This window comes from Ovis canadensis, chromosome 2 (genome assembly GCF_042477335.2).
Source record: "Ovis canadensis isolate MfBH-ARS-UI-01 breed Bighorn chromosome 2, ARS-UI_OviCan_v2, whole genome shotgun sequence".
Lineage (NCBI taxonomy): Eukaryota > Metazoa > Chordata > Mammalia > Artiodactyla > Bovidae > Ovis > Ovis canadensis.
In genome coordinates, this window is record NC_091246.1 from 126,459,093 (window position 1) to 126,472,492 (window position 13,400).

At 39.3% G+C, this 13,400-nt stretch overlaps 1 protein-coding gene across 16 annotated transcripts in view; it reads right to left on the minus strand.

Annotated features, from left to right (window-relative positions):
• Positions 1–8,179, minus strand: part of GULP1 (GULP PTB domain containing engulfment adaptor 1) — a 329,862-nt gene extending 321,683 nt beyond the window's left edge. For 7 of the 16 annotated variants that reach the window (XM_069577026.1, XM_069577024.1, XM_069577013.1 and 4 more), the window contains exon 1: positions 7,580–8,179. The gene's annotated coding sequence lies outside the window, so the exon portion shown is untranslated. Of the gene's footprint in view, positions 1–7,521 lie in introns of all 16 variants that reach the window. The other 9 variants (XM_069577023.1, XM_069577025.1, XM_069577019.1 and 6 more) reach the window with 4 other exon arrangements.
• Between the last annotated feature and the right edge of the window lie 5,221 nt (positions 8,180–13,400).

The following is a 13,400-nucleotide window of genomic DNA, read 5'->3' on the forward strand; positions in this document are numbered from 1 at the left end:
ACCTTTTTTTTTTTTAACTGAATACTAATTACTTTACAATATTGTGGTGGTTTTTGCCATACATTGACATGAATCAGCCATGGGTGTATATGTGTTCCCCATTCTGAACCCCCCTACCACCTCTCTCCCATCCCATCCCTCAGGGTCATCCCAGTGCACCAGCCCTGAGCACCCTGCCTCATGCATTGAACCTGGACTGGTGATCTATTTCACATATGATAATATACATGTCTCAATGCTATTCTCTCAAATCATCCCACCCTCGCCTTCTCCCACAGAGTCCAACAGTCTGTTCTTTATATCTGTGTCTCTTTTGCTCTCTTGCATATAGGGTCATCGTTACCATCTTTCTAAATTCCATATATGTGCGTTAATATACTGTATTGGTTTTTTTCTTTCTGACTTACTTCATTCTGTATAATAGGCTCCAGTTTCATCCACCTCATTAGAACTGATTCAAATATATTCTCATTAAGAGCTGAATAATATTCCATTGTGTATATGTACCACAGCTTTCTTATCCATTCGTCTGCTGATGGACGTCTAGGTTGCTTCCATGTCCTGGCTATTATAAACAGTGCTGCGATGAACACTGGGGTACATGTGTCTCTTTCAATTCTGGTTTTCTCATTGTGTATGCCCAGCAGTGGGATTGCTGGGTCATATGGCAGTTCTATTTTCAGTTTTTTAAGGAATCTCCACACTGTTCTCCATAGTGGCTGTACTAGTTTGCATTCCCACCAGTAGTGTAAGAGGGTTCCTTTTTTTTCACACCGTCTACAGCATTTGTTTATAGACTTTTGGATAGCAGCCATTCTGACCCGCATGAGATGATACCTCATCATGGTTTTAATTTACATTTGTCTGATAATGAGTGATGTTGAACATCTTTTCATGTGTTTGTTAGCAATTTGTATGACTTCTTTGAAGAAATGTTTGTTTAGTTCTTTGGTCCATTTTTTGTTTGGGTCGCTTATTTTTCTGGAATTGAGCTGCAGGAGTTGCTTGTATATTTTTGAGATTAATTCTTTGTCAGTTGCTTCGTTTGTTATTATTTTCTCCTATTCTGAAGACTGTCTTTTCACCTTGCTTACAGTTTCCTTCGTTGTGCAAAAGCTTTTAATTTTAATTAGGCCCCATTTGTTTATTTTTGCTTTTATTTCCATTACTCTAGGAGGTGGGTCATAGAGAATCATGCTATGATTTATGTCAGAGAGTGTTCTGCCTATGTTCTCCTCTAGGAGTTTTATAGTTTCTGGTCTTACGTTTAGATCTTTAATTCATTTTTGAGTTTATTTTTGTGTATGGTGTTAGAAAGTGTTCTAGTTTCATTCTTTTACAAGTGATTGACCAGTTCTCCCAGCACCACTTGTTAAAGATCGTCTTTTCTCCATTGTATATTCTTGCCTCCTTTGTCAAAGATAAGGTGTCCATAGGTACATGGATTTATCTCTGGGCTTTCTATTCTGTTCCACTGATCTATATTTCTGTCTTTGTGCCAGTACCATACTGTCTTGATGACTGTTGCTTATAGTATAGCCTGAAGTCAGGCAGGTTGATTCCTCCAGTTCCATTCTTCTTTGTCAAGATTGTTTTGGCTATTCAAGGTTTTTTGTATTTCCATACAAACTGTGAAATTATTTGTTCTAATTCTCTGAAAAATACCGTTTGTAGCTTGATAGGGATTGCATTGAATCTATAGATTGCTTTGGGTAGTATACTCATTTTCACTATATTGATATATCAACTTTTAATTACCCAAATTGGAGATCTGCTACCACAGCACACATGGTTCTGTCTGCTTTTCAGCTAAAATGCTGTCTAAACATACTCTTTCTTCATTCAAATACAAAGAGAGAAATAGAGCTAAGTTATCATTTGATGAAACATTACATAACTATTTTAAAAGGTTATATATCCAGTCCTGAATGATTCCTTTAGTAGGTTACTTGTGCTCTATATTTTCTTCTACCAAACCTCTCAGCTAGCTGTGTTTTGGTCATTTAAATGGCTATCATCACTTCTACAAGAGAATGGATTAAAGACTGAACCCAAATCATTCAATCTGCTCTTGGTTAATAGATCTGTCAAAGATTAAGGTCCCTGAAATTCTTCGAGGACATGTGGTTGAAGTTTCAGGGAACAGGTCAACTATAACATCAGATAACCAAAAGAAATAGCTATACAATACAAGGAAAACATTACATTTACACACAATTCTCACTTCACAGAACCTTATAAATTTAGCAGTGGTAGTAATCTTTCAAGAAGTGCATTTACCTTCTGACAGTGGTTAACTGGGCGTTTGCCTGTATTCTAAAGAAAAGTAGAAAAGACTTTGATGATTATGTCACCATCAGAGCCATTAACCAAGAATGAGGATACCAGATCTTTCCCACTAATTTTCTTAACCTTTATGGGTGTAAATAAAAGCCTGAAAACCCCATTAAAATTTGGGGCAAAAAATCAAGTATCTTTAGTTAGATTTATCTGGGAAAGATTTTAAATTAATGGATAAAATTAATTCAGAAATATCAATTAGTTGAAATCATTTTCTCCCATGAAAAATATACCTAGCACAAACAGAGAAACATCAAAGAATACATATGGTCTATAATTCTATGTACATATATATACATATCCATATAAGCATATATGTGGAGGAGGGATATCCAAGTCTTGGAAGTTTCTAGTGTATAATCTGAATCTCCTCTTCAGAAACCATGTGATAAGGATTATATGTAGGTATATTTATATAAGGCTAATAGCAAGAAACAAACATGAAATAAAGACAGCTATTACTATGTAGATATTATCTCACAGGTACACTCTGAAAATATATACAATGTTATTTGAAACTCTTTTAAAAATTTATATTAATATTTGCAATCACAATTATTACATAAATTAATTCACTCATTCATATTGAGAGAGAAAATTAGAGCAATCTTTCCAAAACTATCCTTAAGTATACAATATTGAATGATGAAACTTATTCCATATTTACCATAATTATACCACTTTAACAGTAAACAGAAAATTTGCACTTATTCTCCTGCACAATATTTGAGTCAATAAACTGTCCTCTGAGAAAAAACAATCATGCACTATATGCATCATTAGAGTGGTTGGAAACATTTTCTTAAAATTAAACAAACACAAAACTAGCAAATCACAGAACCTAAAAAGAGTATAAGAACGGTTTTCTAAGCCTAACTCTGGAATAATGACTTAGAAACATTATCTTTAAAAATAAAAGGTTGATTTCAACTTCATATCCTCACTGGAAGCAAAGCAATTTCTCTGCTCAAAGTTTATACTATTTTTCCTCTCTGAATTTGAATACGTTTCAGCTCCCATAGGAATAAGCTTAAGTTTCCTGAACTCTAAATCCATTAAGACAAATACTATTAGATCTACCAGCCTCTAATGCGTTTAGAGACCAGGGCTCACAGCAGTCAGGACCTGTAACGACTTTTGAATTCACTATTATATTTGAATAAAATAACTTTTTTTGTTCTTCCAAGGTTATAGAAAACAAATTTCAGTTTTTCAGAATGAACCACAAAGTACTGTGCTAAGTAGAATTTAAATTTTAAATTATCTTATATTCAGCAATGGTGAATAAGATTTTTAAGACTTTAAAATCAAAAGCAAAACTGGATATTTTACATTAAAATTACCCTATCACATCCTTGAACAGTCACTCATCCTGTGATTATTCAAGAAAAGTATCTGCTGTGTTAATATGACTATAAATTCAACTAAAATTGTCCCTATAATCCCACTTTTTACAGATTCACTTTTAATGATAAGGTTTCCTCAGTGGTTGAGTGGTAAAGAATCTACCTGCAATGCAGGAGACACATGTTCTATCCCTAGGTTGGGAAGATCCTCTAGAGGAGGGCATGACAATCCATTCCAGTATTCTTGCTGTGGAAAAAATCCCATCAACAGAGAGGCCTGGCAGGCTACAGTCCAAAGGGTCAGAAAGAGTCAGACACTACTGAAGCAAGGAGCACTGCAGGGCACTAAGACTAAAATTAAAAGTTATGACTAAGTATTTTACCAATAGATCTTATCCTTTACTTACCCAATTTATTCTGTTTTATTTCTCTAATACAAGGACCTGTTCACCTGGAAAATAATTTTTACACATCCAAGAATACACTCAATTATAAAAATAGGTAGTTTGTTTTACTAATTGATATATCAAACTAAAAATTAAATATCTCGCAATTATTATACATGTTATCAATAGTTTAAAAGTCCATACATTATGGACAGCAATATAGATAACACATTATATGTTGGTAAAATGTGTAAGAAGTAAAATAACCTTCACAAATCACAGTGCTGAGAGGTTCAGGGCTGGGATTTGATTCAAGCCTGATGTTTCCTCAGACATAAAAACAACACAACAAATATTGGTTGAATCAATTAATGATGGCTCCTAAATCTACCCTCTAATTTTTTAAGGAAACTATTGTGGCTATTGGGAAAAGAAAGTTTGTTTATACATCATAAATGTATCTCAGTCTCTCAAGTGTTATTTCCGAGAAGGGAGCCAAATTCTTCAAATATGTTTGGTAATTTCTCATAAAAGTAAAATTGAGCTGGTCTTAAAAAAATAATTGGCCCATGAGTATAAATATAAACCAAAATAAAAAGTAAATGAATTTGCTGATTGTCCTTTTCTGTTTGAGAGAATGACTCAGCTTTTGCCATAAGGAAATCTCAGCCAGTATTCTTTAAAAATAAAATTTATAATTAAACTACAACTATGATTAAAATGCAAGCTAGCAATTTTTATAAATTAAACACAGATATGTCACTATTATATGTGCAATTTAGATATAAATTTTCCAATCTATCCCTATAAATCTCAGCTGAATCAACCAAGACAGAAGCCCTATGACCTTTATGCTTAAAAATATATTAACATAAATTCATCTCTTTAATGCTCACTATAAGCTTCTAACTATGTAAAGGAAATTTCTTTACTTTGCAAGTGGAAAAACTGAAATCATAGACAGGGAAAACACTTTGCCAAGGGTGATTCATAAAGTCAATCTCAGAGAGTAGGCTGATATCCACAATCTCAAACTCACCAACCCAGTGGAAATACAAGCCATATCAGAATGTTTTACTGTTCAACAACCCCAAACCCACAACAGTAGACCTAGCTTCCTGGAAAAAAAAAAAAGAAAACATGAACAGTTTTAACACAAAAAAGAAAGCCCCTAATTGCAAATAAGATTCTTCAGTTCCCAGCTAGTCTGAAACGTGGAAGCAGCAGGGCCTTACCTATTGGGCCAATGTGTGAATACTGAGATCACACCAACTTCTACTCCTTCAGGTGAAAGAGCAAGATCTATTATTGAGATCACTTTTGACAAACACAGGAAGACATTTGGACCCATTTTCCACTTCAATTTCATGGCCTAATTCTGTGCTGTTTGAGAATACCTAATTGAATTATTTGATTTAGGTGGAAAAACATCTGCTCCAAACCCAAGTCTTCAGTTCTTACTGGCTATGAAAACAAAGAACATCAAGGTCAAGGGCTTGAAGCTGCAGCAAGCCTGGTCCAAGCTGGGGAGAGAAATAGCAACAAAATGTGGGTATCCCCAAAATATGATCAGCACAAAAAGCATCAGATCCCCAGCTATTCCACTGCACCACTGATAGGGGCAATGGTCAGACTTTCCTCCTAGAGTACTTCTTTCACTCTCCTCTGTCACATCCCACTGCAGTCTATGCTTAGTTTATTTTATTTTTTTGGCCAGGAAAACTGATCTTTGTCACCTAAAAGTTCTCACTGCAAAAGAAACCCCTTGTTTAAACTCAAGTACAACCAACAGCTCCTTTCCAATCATCCCCTGCAACTTCCCCAGTCCCTTTTATGCCTGGCTACTGAGCTCAGTCTAGTTTGGGTGCCCGCCAGCTTCCTCTCTTCTTTCCTTGTCAGTCGTGAAAACTTGGAAAACACTCCTGGACAGCTCAAGCAGACCTTTTAGTTATCCAGTGGGGCAGTACCTTAGCCTGTCTGCTGTTTCCAGCAAGGCTTGTAGTCGCCAGCGACTGCACTCTCCCAATTGAGTTTTCTAGCAAGGCCACTTGTTTATATCGGGGAAGGAGGGAAAGAATGGCAGAAAGGCAGGCGATTTGCAAATTTGAAAAATGTCCAACTCCTTGTCTGAGTTTCCTACCTCCTCACATTCAGTCTATCTCATTACTGCCCTCCTTTTAGCTACCCATTTGGCATCAAAGACAAAATCATCCCTATCAGGGTCTCCTTGTAGTCCCAGAAATTAACAAGGGGAGTCACAACTGGAAACTCTCCAAAAACTTTTATTCTCTAGTGCTGATGCAAGATTAAAAAAAAAAAAAAAGTCCCAAAATAAATTTATTAAACCCTTCCTAGTTGCATTACTCTTTGTCAAACTTGCCGACTGAGTGCATATAAATTTGATTGCCAGTGAAAGTTAAAGCTGGAGCAATTGGGGAAAACTGAGGACACAGGAAGAGGTACCTTGACTGACATCCCGCACTTACTCGGGGTTTGCCCAAGGTACTAAGCGCACCCGCCAAGCCCAACACCAGCTACGTCTCCCTTACTCTACCCTGGCAGGCTAGTTCCAGCTGCGGCTTCCAGCTTCCTGTTCAAGTTCCATTCAACATCGTAAACACATTCCAAGAAACCCAGCCTGCCCAGAGTTGCCTCCCGCACACAGGGAACTCTGAGCTGCGGCCCCATGAGCCACGGGGAAGAACCGATTGTGCTGGGTCCTGATGCGTGCAGGGAGCTAGCCCCCGAGGTGGTGAACCCCGGGGAGCGAGCTCGGCGCGGGAACTGAGAGCCCAGGGTCTCATCAACCCGCAGCGCCGCGCGCCGCTCTAAGGTAGAGCCTGCCTGAAGGAACTGCATGACCCACCCAGTCAAAGGGTAACCGTGTGGGCGCCGCCCCTGAGTTTGGGCCCTCCCAGCCCTGGGCTTTAAAGAATCGGCGGCCCGGCCTCGGAGCTTCGCGCCTCCCCACCCCCACCCCCACACACTGCCGGAGCCAACAAAAGGGAGGTTACGCTGGAAGAAGTTTCGCTCCTGGGTCGCCTCGCGGTGACCCGGTGATGACTTGCCTGCTCAGCCCCGTCTGGTCCGCACACTCTCCGCCGTTCGGATGTGCCGGCGTCCCGCCAAGCTCCTGCCCACCGGCCCCGGCCCCGGCCCCCCGGGACCAAAGTTACCACAAAGGGCTCCAGGAGTCGGGAGACCGCGGCGTCCCCGACCTTGGAGACTCTCCGTCATCATCCCGGCAGCACTGCCAAGGCAGTCGTCAACAGGTCTCAGCCGCCCTTCTTGCGGAACGACTCCCTGAGCTTTTCACCGTCCCAGTTTTTGCAACCTGCCCCGCGGCCGCACGCAGCACCGCGCTACCCCTTCCTTCCCCGCCACCCGGCCGCGGCTGACCACCGCCCGCCGCCTCTCGGGATGTCAGTTTAAAAGAGACTGTCTGCTACCTGGCGGGACGCGCGGCCACCCGGGAAGCCCTCAGAGGAAACCGCGGTCTCTCCGTACCTTCCTGACGGATACAGTCGGGTCAGGCTCCGGGCAGGGGCGTGGAGAGCCGCGGGCGTCCTCGGGACCGGGCGATCTCCGCTCAGGCACAGCCGGGGCGCCGTCTCCGTGGCCGAGAGGGAAAGTTTCTCTACGTCAACGGCGAGCTGGCCTCGGGACCCTCCGGCTCCCGTCCCCTCCCTCGACGCGCTCGCGGCCCCCTCCCTCCTCTTCCTAATCGGCTGAAGCCGTTACTGGCGCGGGCTGGCGGCTGGGGCTCGAGGCTCGGGACTCCGGGTCGCTCCCGGCTGGGAACGCGGGGCTCCCCCTCTCGGCCAGAAGGAAAGTCTCCCAGACGCGGCTGGCGCACTTGGGGCGGTCTCCTTGGACACTTCCAAACGGGACGCCTGTGTTCCAGCTCGCTGACTTTCTTCAGTCCTGGATGCTCGTCTCCGAGGGGCCCACTGGGTGCTCTGGCATCTGCACGAAGGACCCAAGGGGGAGAGGAATGTGGAGAAGGCTAGGCCTTTACCTAACCCAGTTCTTAGTTGGCACAGAAGCCAAAACACAGTTCCACCCACCCCCCTCTTCGTCCCCCCGCCGCGTTTCCTTTTGAACCTCCTCCCTGAAGAACCGGATCGCGATTATTAGCCTTCCCTTATCTCTCTGTGTTTCCGAATACAATTTTAAAACACTTTTGCTGCTTAGCAAGGGGAGAGGGAGGTAAAAAAAAAAAAAATGTCAAAAAAGCACACATACGAGTAGACCATTGCAGCGTTTATCAGGAAAGCATTAACACAGTTGCTGTGACTCTGACCGCACCCCAACACTTTTTTTCATTTTTTTCTCAGTTTTTAAAAACAGACTGAATCTCTGCACTTCTTTATTCCTTAAAAAAGCAGAAAAAGAAAAGAAAAAAAAATACCTCCAACACCAGATCATGCTCATTTTCTCCATTCAGATATTAACCTCCACAATTCAAGACTTCTATATGGGGTTCGAGGGAAAACAACAAACCATTTTCACTAACACGTTTAAGCGATTCTTTGAGGATGAGAGGACATTTACCAAAGTTTTGGGGGACGCCGCGAAGAATTTAGTTTACTATCTTTTTTTTTTATTTGAACGTGAAAACAGATGGAGAAAGGGGAAACAAAAGGGAGTTTTTTGCAGGACTAACAAATATACTGTATTACAGTGGAATCCAGGGCTTAGAATCAAACTAGTCATATTCCTTTCCAGATTCCGTGCTTAACTCATTCTGTGCCCTAGGACATCAGTCGCAAAACAGCTGCCAAAAGGAGTTATATAATAGAACTCACAGAGTCACAGTCACATTTACAGGAATTAGACTAGTGTCAGGCACAGAGAAGGTATTCAATAAATATTTGGTTCTTGTATGCCACTAGATTTGACTATAACTAGGAGAAGATGGTACTAGAAATTTCCCCCAAAGACCTTAACTGAATCAGTGTTCTTCTCCCTAATGTTTTTTTTTTTTCCACTAGAAAAGATACAACATCACAATTATTCAAACAAACAAACAAACAAACTCTAAGTTTATGGATTACCCAGCTCCAGTCAAACTCCCGTTACTTAAAATACAAGCAACTGAAGTCCAAGAATCTTAATTGATTTTCCCCAAATCTCGTTGTTTCTAGGTACTAAAGCTAGGACCAGAAACCAAGCTCTTAGCTGGTAGGCCGAGTCCTTTTTCAACTATGTTTTCCACTTTATATCACAACAATCAAGCAGTAAATTAATTACATTTAAAACATTAATCATAGGACAATGCTTGTTGCTTTTTCTGTAAATAACCTTTAAACAATTAATTTTCAAACAACCACTAAAAAATAAATGATGTCATATAGGTGATCAATTAATATTAAAATGATTATAAGAATAAATCAAATTATAGCCCACAGCGTTGATACTTAGGAATAATGAGGTTGACCAGATGACCAAATCCATGCTTATATAATTATAAATATATAGGTATGTTCTTTTAACACAATATTTTAAAATTAAATACAGAACTCTAGGCTCCCAAGGACACACCAACAAATCACTGGGATCTATGGCCCTCACTTTGAAAAACACTAGTTTAGTCTTCAGTACTCTGGCCCCACTTGAAAGAGTAGGTCATACGAATAAAAAAGGCTGCAGAACTCAAGCATAAGCTCCATCATTTAAATTAATGGAAAATTTCATAGCATGTACTTATTTCTTATTCATTTGCCTCTGATATCTTTAAAGAGAAGTTCTTCCAAACCTTTTCAGATCTTACTCAATGTTGAAAGTAGCCTGAACTTTTTTACGTAATTGGACTTTTATATAATTCCCAGGTTCTCAGAGATATCTTCCTTCAGAATAGGGATTATCTACTACACCAGCCTCCTCCTGAATTAGCCACTAAAATAATTTCTTGAAGGCATTTCTTAGTCTTCTCTTTAGAGTTCTATACTCCCTTTCCATGAGACTTGGAAGTTATCAAAAACAGAAAAAATTATAACCGTAAAGTACATCTATCATGAATGAATGAATGGGGATGCATGAATCCCCATAACTGTCTTTTTCTAATCATTACGTACAGAGTTAAAGATTACTTGTCTTTATATTACCTCCCAATGTTTAAGATCTCTAAACATGCTATTGCTAATTTTTATAACCTGACTTTTGATACAAAGTGCTTTATGAAATATCTTAGAAGTACAACAATCTCAAAGATGTCAGAACCAAGTTTTTAAAAACACTAAAATGAAATAGAACAAGATTTAAAATCAGATCTATAGCATGCTCCAGGAACTGAAGATGCAGGATAGCAAGGAGATGGGCTACAGAGGCTCTGGCAGGGCACCACCATTACAATGTGCCTAATTCTACTTACAGGAAATATTCAGATTTCCATTTGAAAAGTCTTCACATGCATCATAGGAACATACCATTTACTGAATGATCCATTCTTTTCCCAGTGATCTTAGAAGTAATCCTTGGTGGTTTAGTCACTAAAGTCGTGTCCGACTCTTGCAACCCCATGAACTGTAGCCTGCCAGGCTCCTCTGTCCATGAGATTTTCCAGCAAGAATACTGGAGTGGGTTGCCATTTCCTTCTCCAGGTGGTCTTCCCGACCCAGGAATCGAACCCAAGTCTCCTGCATTGCAGGAGATTCTTTCCCAACTGAGTTACAAGGGAAGCCCAAAGTAATCCTTACCATATATTAATTTAGATATAAAATAGGATCTGTTTATGAGCTTCCAGGTGTGATAAAACAATAAAGAGAATGCAGTAAGACTCCTTCCAACTCCCACCAAAATAGGTGTTATACAGACTGAAATTCAACCAGGGTTCCTTTCCAGCCATGTCAGTGGAGCTCATCCATTAGTCTGTAGAAAGGGGAATCTTTTCTAACTATAAAGACACCCTCAGCTCTTAGCTAAACACCTGCAGAGCTTCCTTGGAAGGGTTCTCAATGTTTTTCTAATTTGCACAAAACTACCATATGGGCTAGCAGCAGTCCTTTGCCATTTATCTTTCAGTATATTCCTGCAATAAAACATTATTAATTGCCTTAGCCTATAATTGTTCAAAATATGTGTTCAGTAAGTTCCCTTTAACTATTTCCTCATCAAAAGTTTCATCATTATTCTCTCATTTATTTTTCCAAGTGAACTTTGGAATAATTCTATTAAGTTTCCTTATCATATCTTCTTCTTTCCTACCTTTGATCACTAAACTCTTCTGTTAGAATTGTGTTAAACTTATATGTCAGCCTACTTGAATCACTTCATTATTCAATTTTTTCTTCTGATCTTGAAACAGAAGATGCATTTCTATCTTGAAAAGAGTGGACTTCTGCACCCATTCATATCATATCTTTACCTTCCAGCCCATTAGCCCATAAAACTGTCACTCGTTGGGTGCCTTGTTTTCTGCTGAGAATGAAAAGGCCTTTATTCTACAATAACTACAGAGCACAAACAACACTTGGAATGTCACAGCCTGACTTTATAGTAGAAAAGGGGGAAAACAAAGATCTTGATCCAGGTCAGGTTTCCACGTCTAGTTCCAGTTCACATGCATCCGAGACTGTAGTGAGTGCCTTGTGAGGAAGCCAGTCATGATCAAAAGAGAAAAACTTGTAGCAGCTTTATGGAAAGGCTTGGCCTAATGACCAGGGCTGGTCTCCTGAGATACGCTTTCCTGCCTCAGCATTTGGAGGCCTGGAAAGTTTGCTCAAAGTAGTTTTATTTTCACGAGAAGCTGCAGAATTCAGAAGATATTTTGTCCACTTGAAGACTCACATACTTAAAATACAAGAAATAGAACAAACAAATCTTATTGCAAAAAGAACTAGGTATTTTTCTTTTAATTAGGGTGGAAACAAATAATACATTCTAGATTGTCTAAAAGTGATTTGGGGCACAAGAAAACCTTTGATTTGAAAATTGTGATTTGTGTTCTTTCACGAGAATACTAATTTCTTAAATGCCTTTCAAAGTTTTATATCAGAATTTACCCAGACTGGATGAGCAGGGCCTGACAAAAATGTAAAGCATGTGAGGGCACCTATACACTTCATTTTGACATGATGTGATTTGGGGAAATGTCATCATCCTTTAAAATGCAAAGGGGCATTGGCTCCTATCACAATCTAACCACAAAACACTGAGTCTCTTTTTCATTACAGGGATAAAATAGTACTAACCATGGTTCTTCTGCAAAGGCAATCTATGGTATGAATTGCTAGAACACGGATTTGTCATGTTGGTTCCATGTCAACAATCTCTCTAGCCTGGCAACCTGAGAACACACACAAAGAAAGTGCCATCAGTTCAGTGGAAATTGGATGGTTTTCAGTGAGTGTAACTGTGTGAGCCCATTGTTCACTGTCAAAAATGAAGCTCTCCAGAAGCAATTTCAAAATCACACAGACATTTCACATATACCAATAGTGTAGGTAAGGATCATCTATTTTCCACAAAATGAATTGCTAAAAACTTGAAGATGAACACCACTGTCTATAAATACAATGTTCTGTGTGAAAATCTATACATTATAAAAGTTAAGAAGATAATAAAATACTTAAGGAAATGAAGTTGTTTTTATTGAAAATTCTGTGCACTTTACCGTGGGCTTAGGGAAGAATTAGTGAAGTGTAAGTGAAAGGTAGAATTAATTTAACTTCATGAGAGAGTGTTTAAATTTTGAAGGAAGCCTTCACAGGTTCAATTCGATTTACCAAAATAAGTTTCAGATATTGCTTATAACTGTAAATTTTGAGGCTGTTGATTTTTGAAGGAAAAAGCACAGCATAGAGTTTTAAAGCATGAACTTTGAAGTAATAGTCATGAGTTCAACTATGTGTGATGCCACACTGGCTATGGAATCTTGGACAAATAACTTCTCTTGTTTTAATTAGATTCCTCACTTCTGAAACATAATTGTCAAAATTATCAGAGTTCATAAATGTAATGCATTTAGCGTAGTCTAACTCCAGGGGATCTTCCAAACACAGGGATCAAATCCAGGTCTCCCGCATTACAGGTGGATTCTTTACCAACTGAGCCAGCAGGGAAGCCCATAGTCTGGCAAGAAAATATAAAATATATGGTAGTGGTATATGGAAACATGTAAAGTTATTCAAACTTTTGATATGTTTATGTGAGTTTCTTTTGAAACTGAATCAATATGGGCCAAAATAAAAGGAAAATAGTTACCTTGGCTAAAAAAACAGACTATAACTGTACAGTTTTCTTTGAGAAATTAAGAGATATTTCTGACATTTTTGTCAAGAAATAAGAAATTTGATGGTTAAGAGCTACAAACTATTCCATATAAAAT